This window comes from Diadema antillarum, unplaced genomic scaffold (assembly GCF_040938485.1).
Source record: "Diadema antillarum isolate AM-2024a unplaced genomic scaffold, OU_Dant_1.0 seq00000406_RagTag, whole genome shotgun sequence".
NCBI lineage: Eukaryota > Metazoa > Echinodermata > Echinoidea > Diadematoida > Diadematidae > Diadema > Diadema antillarum.
In genome coordinates, this window is record NW_027271394.1 from 1,507,784 (window position 1) to 1,516,616 (window position 8,833).

The 8,833-nt window shown below is 39.6% G+C and overlaps 1 long non-coding RNA gene across 1 annotated transcript; it reads right to left on the bottom strand.

Moving 5' to 3' along the window:
• Positions 1-3,707: 3,707 nt before the first annotated feature.
• On the bottom strand, positions 3,708-8,500 carry LOC139732215 (uncharacterized). Its single transcript, XR_011711013.1, has 4 exons — positions 8,353-8,500; positions 5,261-5,528; positions 4,718-4,941; positions 3,708-4,196 (listed from the first exon to the last, which is right to left on the bottom strand). It is a non-coding gene; the product is annotated as an uncharacterized lncRNA (long non-coding RNA).
• Between the last annotated feature and the right edge of the window lie 333 nt (positions 8,501-8,833).

Below are 8,833 nucleotides of genomic sequence, written 5' to 3' on the forward strand. Positions count from 1 at the left end.
AGCACTAGCAGACACACACGCAGATACATGTGCAATTTATTGATATCCTCGGTTTTCCAGAAGTGTTACCATTGAAAGTCACAGGTACATGTATTATGATGGCAGTGTAGAGTTTTATTAACCTGTTGAGGACGAGTCCTGAGTATACTCGGGCAAGTGTCTATGGGAAAGGTGTGTTGTAGCAAAATCATTCCGTCCTCAACGAAATACGTTGTACATTACATACATTTTCACAAAATGTTTCAAAATATACAGAATGTCAAGCAAGATCGGGGGGGGGGGGGGGGGGGAGTGAGCTAGGGGGCAATCTTAGTCACATAGAAAATTATCTTAATGTATTGACCTGGTTATGTATAAACATTTTCTTGAATAAAGAAATGATTCAATCAAATGCGAGAATCTACTTTATACAATTTGTATCTCCACAGCTATAAAGATTTTGATTGTGTGCAATGCCTGGTGTGTAATGTTGGTAGGCTTATGAGGTACATAATGTAGCTCAAGTAGAAACTTTTTGAAACCACAGAGTTATGTAAAAGAATACATTATCACAAATGTTTGAAAAAATTTGGATGTGTACTCCTGTGTACTCCCAGCTTTTAGACAGGGTAGGGGCGAAAAACTTGAACCTTATTGAGGCACTTAATACGGAGTGCACTCAAGTACAATTATTACTAATGCTCATTTATTGCTGTGTAGTGTGTGATTTTAAAGTACTGGCATATAGGACCTACTACAATTGTACTGGTGCCAGCATCTCCCTTCCCAACTCATCCTGATTCCCAAGTATCTTCTCCCTTTACCTCATAATGAGGAAATGAGGGGACTTCTTTTTTTAATCCAATTTGTGAAATGTCGAGAATGCCATAATTTCATGGGAATAGGGATTTGGGGTTTTCTTGTTTTGTGTAGTATGCCCACCCCAAAATAAACATTTATTAGCTTACCACTGATTCATCCCTATGTCCCCGCCCCCTGTTAAGATATAAAAACGATAAAAAGGTTCAAAGCCACAGATTGAGGAAGTGTGCGTTACAACTTAATAGGAACAGAAACCACATTTCATTTGCTGGCAAAATTTGATATGTTCCCAGGTTGACATGTGTATTTGATATGACCAGTGGGCTCATACATCCCCTTGTAAAAAAATACCATGGTTTGACTATGAGGCATAACCATGGTTTTACATTGGATCCATCCATGGTTTAACCATAGTGCAATATGGTTTGATTATGGTCAAACCATGGTGCACTAGTGTTTAACAATAGTTTAACAATAGTTAAACAATGGTGCACTATGGTTAAACCATGATAACTACGGTTAAACCATAGGTTTAGCATGGGTTAACCATGGTAACCATGGTTTAAAGGTGGTAAATTGGAACGCACTTACCATGACATTACTGTGGTATTACCATGGTCACTACTGTGGTTCTACAGTACCAAAACCATGGTTAAGAAAAAGTAAAACCATGGTTAAGGAAGTGTAAAACCATGGTTAGGAAATGGTGAAACTATGGTTAGGAAAAGATGAAACCATGGCAAACTCATGGTTTAACCATAGTGCAATATGGTTTAATTATGGTCAAACCATGGTGCACTAGTGTTAAACCATAGTTTAACCATAGTTAAACAATGGTGCACTATGGTTAAACCATAGGTCTAGCATGGGTTAACCATGGTAACCATGGTTTGAAGGTGGTAAATTGGAACGCACTTACCATGACATTACTGTGGTATTACCATGGTCACTACTGTGTTTCTACCAAGCCAAAACCATGGTTAAGAAAAAGTGAAACCATGGTAAAGGAAGTGTAAAACCATGGTTAGGAAATGGTGAAACTACGGTTAGGAAATGGTGAAACTACGGTTAGGAAAAGATGAAACCATGATAAACTCATGGTTTAACCATAGGGCAATATGGTTTAATTATGGTCAAACCATGGTGCACTAGTGTTAAACCATAGTTTAACCATAGTTAAACAATGTTGCACTATTGTTAAACCATGGTAACCACGGTTAAACCATAGATTTAGCATGGGTTAACCATGGTAACCATGGTTTAAAGGTGGTAAATTGGAATGCACTTACCATGACATTACTGTGGTTTTACCATGGTCACTACTGTGTTTCTACCGTGCCCAAGCCATGGTTACGAAAAAGTGAAACCATGGTTAAGGAAGTGTAAAACCATGGTTAGGTAAAGGTGAAAGTTTGGTTAGGAAAAGATGAAAACATGGTTTTACAGCTGCCAAACCACAGAATTACAACCCAAATCACGATACAACCATGATCCATTGTACATAGTAAACCCACTATTTAACCACAGTGCAATATTGTAGAAAAATGTATTTTTAACTACAGTTGTATTTCACAAGTACTTTGAGAAACCATGGGGGAAATTGGTGAATAATAAAAATTGGTGAATATAATATTTGATGAATAATGATCAATAAATAGCACAGTAGAGTCTTCACATAAAGTGATGAAATAAAAATATTTTCAGTAAATTACCTGGAGCAGAATAATAATTCTTACAATTCCTATACATATGTATTATGATACAGTACATTTGTAAACATGTATATGAACCTGGACTCTGAAACAGGAGAAAACCAATTCTCTATTATTTTCCTTCTAGCTATAGTCTAAAAAATATGTACAGCTGTATTTAAAAACTGACTTCCATGTGTGTGTTGGTGGATGGGTGCAGATTGTAAGTGTTAATTGATTCACTATTTAATAAAAGAAGCTATATGTAGCAACGAGTAGGTCGATGCTCTTACCAGCATTGACTCTCACACAGCCAAAGCTCTCCCCAAAACATACATGTATATCGAATACACTATGGCCAAATTGAGGAAACCAAAAAGTCCCAATTTTTATGGCCTAGTCATGTGTATTCCTCTGAACATGCAGAAGTCAAACATTGCCCAATTTGATGCGCTTTTTCAGTCAAAACTGACTGACTGGAGTTGACTGTACTGTCATTAGCATTTAAAGGCACATAGACCCGGTGGTTTGCTTGCGTACACGGCGCACGGCACAAGCTTCCTTGAGAGACCTATGCTATCGACTCCTCTTTATCGTTAGCGTACACGGCGCACGGCACAAGCTTCCTTGAGAGACCTATGCTATCGACTCCTCTTTATCGTTAGCGCTTACGCTTTGACCCATTTCCATGAGTCCGAAGAAGTCCAATCCACTGCTGATGATGACAGCTTTAATATTTTTTTCTCTGAAGTCAAACAAAGAAGCATGCACCCTGGCATTCAAATTCTACGGACTGTCTGACACGCAGAGAAGACAATGAAGGCAACATTACCTAGCAACACCTACGCGCTTTACTGTTGACGACAGCTCAATTTCGGCAGTCTTTGTATCAATGCTAATGGTGATCGGCACTCTCATCCAAAAGCGCTGCAGCAACTACCGGGTCTAGGCACCTTTAAAATAAGAAAGTACACAAGGGTAGAAACAGTCAATTATGATTATACATTCAAAAGTTATTTTTCAGCAGCTGGGTGTGAGAAGTCAAAGTATCATACAAATATCACATTATTTCCAGTTGCAAAACTGTAGGTTTATGTAAACAAATCAATGAAGAAAATGTACTCTTACTGAACCTCAGTCAACAAATAAGACATAAGAATGCACATTTGCTCACTTTGCTGTTACGATTGAAAAGTAGCTTTTTATTGCTTCATGAGCAGCATCTTGACTGTACGTAGGTATGGCTTATTGCCAGTCACATGATTTAAAACTATAACAATATCACCTGCAAAGAATTAGTTGGATAATTAAATACAGTGTACATACATTAGTGCATGTTTGATGTACATGATCATTTGTAGCTTTGTATAGATAATGCAAATTTGGACTTAAGTGACACCAGGAGCACTGGACAACAGAACAAAACAGCATCAAAAAAAAAAAAAAAATATCTAGCAACCAACAGTCCTGACATGAGAGCATACATGCACACTTCACATGCTTTGAAAACTGTCCTTGTACTTCTACTGTCCAAGAATATCCAGCAGTAAGCTTTGGTGCAACTTCTGGATGAGGCTTCGCAGGAACTAGGTCTTGATATAGCTTGGTTAGTGTGCCCTTTGTCGTTGTGGAGCCTTGAGATGTCCTTCTTTTGCAACCGTGAGCCGTGAGAATTTTCTTGGGGAAGATCACTCCTGCAACGAACTGAGAATTTATTCATTACGCTATTATTTTTTTTAAATAATAATAACATGTAGTACGTGTTAAACTCTACTTCAAATACTCAACACACAAAATTCTTGCACAGAATAGCTACCTTGCAAAAAACATAAGAAGAATGGGATTAGATTGATGTGGTACACCTAGCCATCATTTCATCACTCTAATGTGCTGGAGAGATACTGTTTAAAATACAGTGTACTTTTACAATCATTTTAACCCCTAAGTGCCACATACAGGTGAAGCCATTACGTTCAACATTCCATATCATGTATTGTGCACAAATTGCCTAGAGTAATTTGATGTTTTTCAAAAATTGATCACATTCTATTTTAAGCAGGTTGCCAATATTTTAGGATGCTGCATAGCATGCTGCTGGTATTTGAGGATGTTGCACAAGAATGTGGGTATGCTGCAGTGTAATGCTCAAATTCCTCATGAACCACACTAATAATGGGTTGAAAAAAAGAAAGAAACAAATAAAGAAAGACAGAGGAGTATCTTACCCTTGATGACATGGAAAAGCGGGAGAAAGTATGACATCAGTAGATGGACTTCTCTGCACCAGAATTCAGCCAGGAGGATGCCATACACGTATCAGCACTGCATGTACTTGTACCCATGAAAGGAGCTAGCTAGGGGACAGCCTGATCGATGGTCATGGGTGGACTTCAAGTCTTCTATGGAGAAACCTTCTCGTGTCAGCCACTGGCACAATCAATCATTGATTCTGATGAGGAAAAAAAAAATAACACAACATAACGATAATAGTGATGATTGAGAGAAGTGAAATAAGGTTAGGCAGAAAAATCACACAGGAAAATGACGTAACATACAAAATACAGCATTGGATGATTTAAAGTTTGGTGCTTGTGCTAGCTCCCAAATGACTGCTGGAATAAAAGACTCCCAAATATTCTACAATGTCGCATAGCATGCTGCTGGTTTTTGAGGATGTTGCACAAGAATTTGGGTATGTTACAGCGATATGCTCAAATTTCTAATGAACCATACTGGGTTGAAATAAAGAAACAAAGAAAAAGGAATACCTTCTCCTTGATGACATGGTCAAACGGGAAAAAACATGACATCAGATGATCCACTTCTTTGCACCAGAATTCAGCCAGGAGGATGCCATGTACACATATTGATGGAAATCAGCGCTGCATGTGCATCATGTACTTGTACCCATGAAAGGAGCAAGCTAGTGGACAGCACGATCAATGGTCATGGATGGACCTCAAGTCTTCTATGGACTGCAAGTCTTCTATGGAAACACCTTCTCACATCAGCCACCTGCACAGTCAATCTTTGATTCTGATGAGGAAAAAAAAAAACACACGACATAACAATAATACACCTATTAATGATTGAGAGAAGAAAAATAAGGTTAGCCAGAAAAATCACACAACAATCCGTTAGGTGAATGATATACTGGTATAACATACAAATTACAAAATACAGCATCCTTTGCCATTGGGGGATTTCAAGATCAGTGCTAGTGCTAGCTCCCAAATGACTGACTTAAACTGAGCTCCAACACCGACGGTCGGATTAACTAAGCGATACTGATCAAAGTTATTGATCCCCAGCAATAGGTGTTGGAATCGCAGCATCGCGAGGTCCGTGAGAATCGCACGACGAAAAGTGATGGCGCATGATTACACTCGAATATTAAAAGATGCAGGACTGCTTAGTTTTTAGACACAAAGTGAGGAAGACAGACTAAAATGCCCCAAATTTCAACCATTCTTCAAAACACAACTTAATATTTAATTTTATGCTTCCAGGCTCAGATTTATGAAGCCACATGCTTGTGTAGGGCCTACATTTTGTGGCGTGGGTGACCATTGCATTAGCATAAAATGTACATGCTACAGGCCTAACTCTTACACTACGAAATAGCGGAGCTAGGTTCAGTAGACGACATTCTTTGATTTCAACACCAAGCCCAGCACTTGACCGAAAGATTGGTCTGTATCTCGTCGACAGGGATATGTTCCACAGAGCAGAGACTGCATCTGGCTTTACGGATCCCCTCCTATAGACATAGTCCGGAGGTAGAGAGCCATAAGTAACGTAAAAAAAAAATAAAAGACTCCTCCTCCGGACAGACGAATCTTTCACAAGTTTGCCCAGCACCAGCAACCAGAAATTTATGACATATTCTTGAGGTCATCCTACCAGCACCTACGGACTTCAAGTTCACTTCAGTTTTATCGCCAGTGCCAGTGGCTGCCAGTGCTTAAGTTAGTGCTGAGACACAATCAAAAAGCTAAGAGGGCGTACTCTCGCTACTTCGCACGCAAACGGGTGTAGTACGGCATGGAGCGGGAGCCCAACCGAGCCCAATGGCAGCCAATTTAGTAATAATACCGCAAGCTTCTTAAACACGTGAGCCTATGGAGCAAACCCTACCTTCCTTTCATTTTCTTCATTTTAAAAGGAAGCACACAGCGGTAGAATTGCATTTCAGACCTCAAAATATCACAAAAAGTATATTTTCTGTCGATATGTAAAAAAAAAAAAAAAATGAAGTAATGTAAAAGCCTTTACTTTTTTATCTATAGTCCCTCAGCAAGTTTGTGTTTGAGCTGACAAACGCCACCTATCTCTTTCTCTCTCCCTCCCGAAACATAGTTTGGTCTACCTACTTCAGCTCAAACTTTGTGGGCCTGCAGATTGCGATTGGAAAGTAAATGACATTTTTTTTTTCAAATACATTTCATAGTTAGAGAGGAATGATACTTCTTTACGACAAAACAAGATTCTAAGTACATACATCCGTACATATCTTCCCCTGTATGCCCCCTAAAAAGGGGAAAAATGAAAGGGAGACAGAAATACGAGGACCCAGTGATACGGCACTGATATCATGATCGCGTAATATACAGTACGCCCTCTAATCAATCTATCGGTCTGTTGCTTTCAATGGCGGAATGGCGTCCGTATTTCGCCCATGAGCGTACTAGTTCGCAGGAGTAAGCCCTTGTGTCTTAGCGTAGCTTCTACTGATACTCTTGATTCACTGGAGCAGTTATACCACTAGAAGTCCTAACAGAGTTAGCAGAAAATAGTGTTGTTGATGTAGCTTGCACCGAACCTGACATCACCACCCAATATGAGGTAGGCCTATGCCTACTAACATTGTTAGGGATTACGCCTAACTGACTATCGTCTTGTTAGCCCGACCAGACGCTGTTAGAGTACGCTGTGCTGTGCGAATAAATCATAGCCTGTCGCTTAGTAGTAGGGTTGGGGGTACCACGTATCGTCACCCTAAGGATCTGTAGCTTGTTTATTCTAAAAATATAACACAAATCCGCCTAATTCTTACCTCAAATATGCCATAAATACTGCAGTTTTGAATGTCATGACCGTCTCGTTGATTATGAATCTCCGTTTTAAAATAGCGCAATTTTAGCGCGTGCGTTTCGTTTTCTTCGCGCAGCTAAAAAGGGAACCTTGCGATCGGCACCCCCTAACCTCCATAGGTATACACGTGAATTTCACAGCATAGGTAATACACGTGAATTTCACAGGCCATAGGTAATACACATGAATTTCACAGCCATGCGTCGTTACTGAGCGGATGTGTAATTTTTAGCTTGGTTTGTTTGAGTTTGATTTTCGTTTCTTCGTTTTTATTGTTTTTATAGCTCATGACACTTAATCCCGCGCGTACCTTTTCGTTCTATACGCAAACAGCCATGATACGCAGGGTGCCGATGGGAAGGTGCCCTGCCGATAGGTGGTGCCCCAACCATACTAGATCTACACTGTCTACAGCGACTGGGTTGTGTATAGAATCTAGTTACCGTAGATAACTTGTAGAATTTACGTGACACAGTAACACTAACAGTTCAGTACATATACAGTAGCTGAGTTAGAACAACTCATTCCAAACTCTTGAGCTCTCATGTCATACTCTCACACTCACTGACTCAGTCACACTCTCAGATACAGAACAGTCTAACTGGACTGGTTATCCCCACTTGATACGATCATGCGAAATTTGCACAGCAGGGGCAGGGCCGCTGCCGGCCCCGGGTCGGTCGGGACAATGCAATGCAAATCTCGCTGGTAATTATTTTAGCTAAGATTAGGTCTACATAATGTATTAAAAGTTACGTTGACCAACCTTCCGCGAAGAATCCCAAAGGAGAAGTTCCTCTTTTTCTTAGGGGCCGTTTGCTAGCCATTTCTCAAAATAGATGGTTCGTACCTCGAGATGTTTGACTCCGGTCAGAGATCATCACGAAAGATCAAGAGCGTTTGAAATGAACAGCGAATCGTAACCGTGTGTGTGGTTTTTGAGCGCGGTCGCGGACTAACGGTTCAGCAGTACATACACGTAAGGTTCAATCAGCGACAACAACAACACGCACATGACCTCTTACGTTACATTATTACCAAGAAAACTTGTAATCATTAATTTTTTGGTTTTGAATAAAAAAATATATGTATAAAACTTTTTTTATTGCAAATTAAATTTTTTTTTAATGTGTCAATATTTTTTGTGCTCCATATATTTTGAAATATATTTTTGTTGTGATCCTTGGTACGAACGAGCCTCATATCAACAACCCGGATCTCCCATTCATCGTACACAATTGCTACAC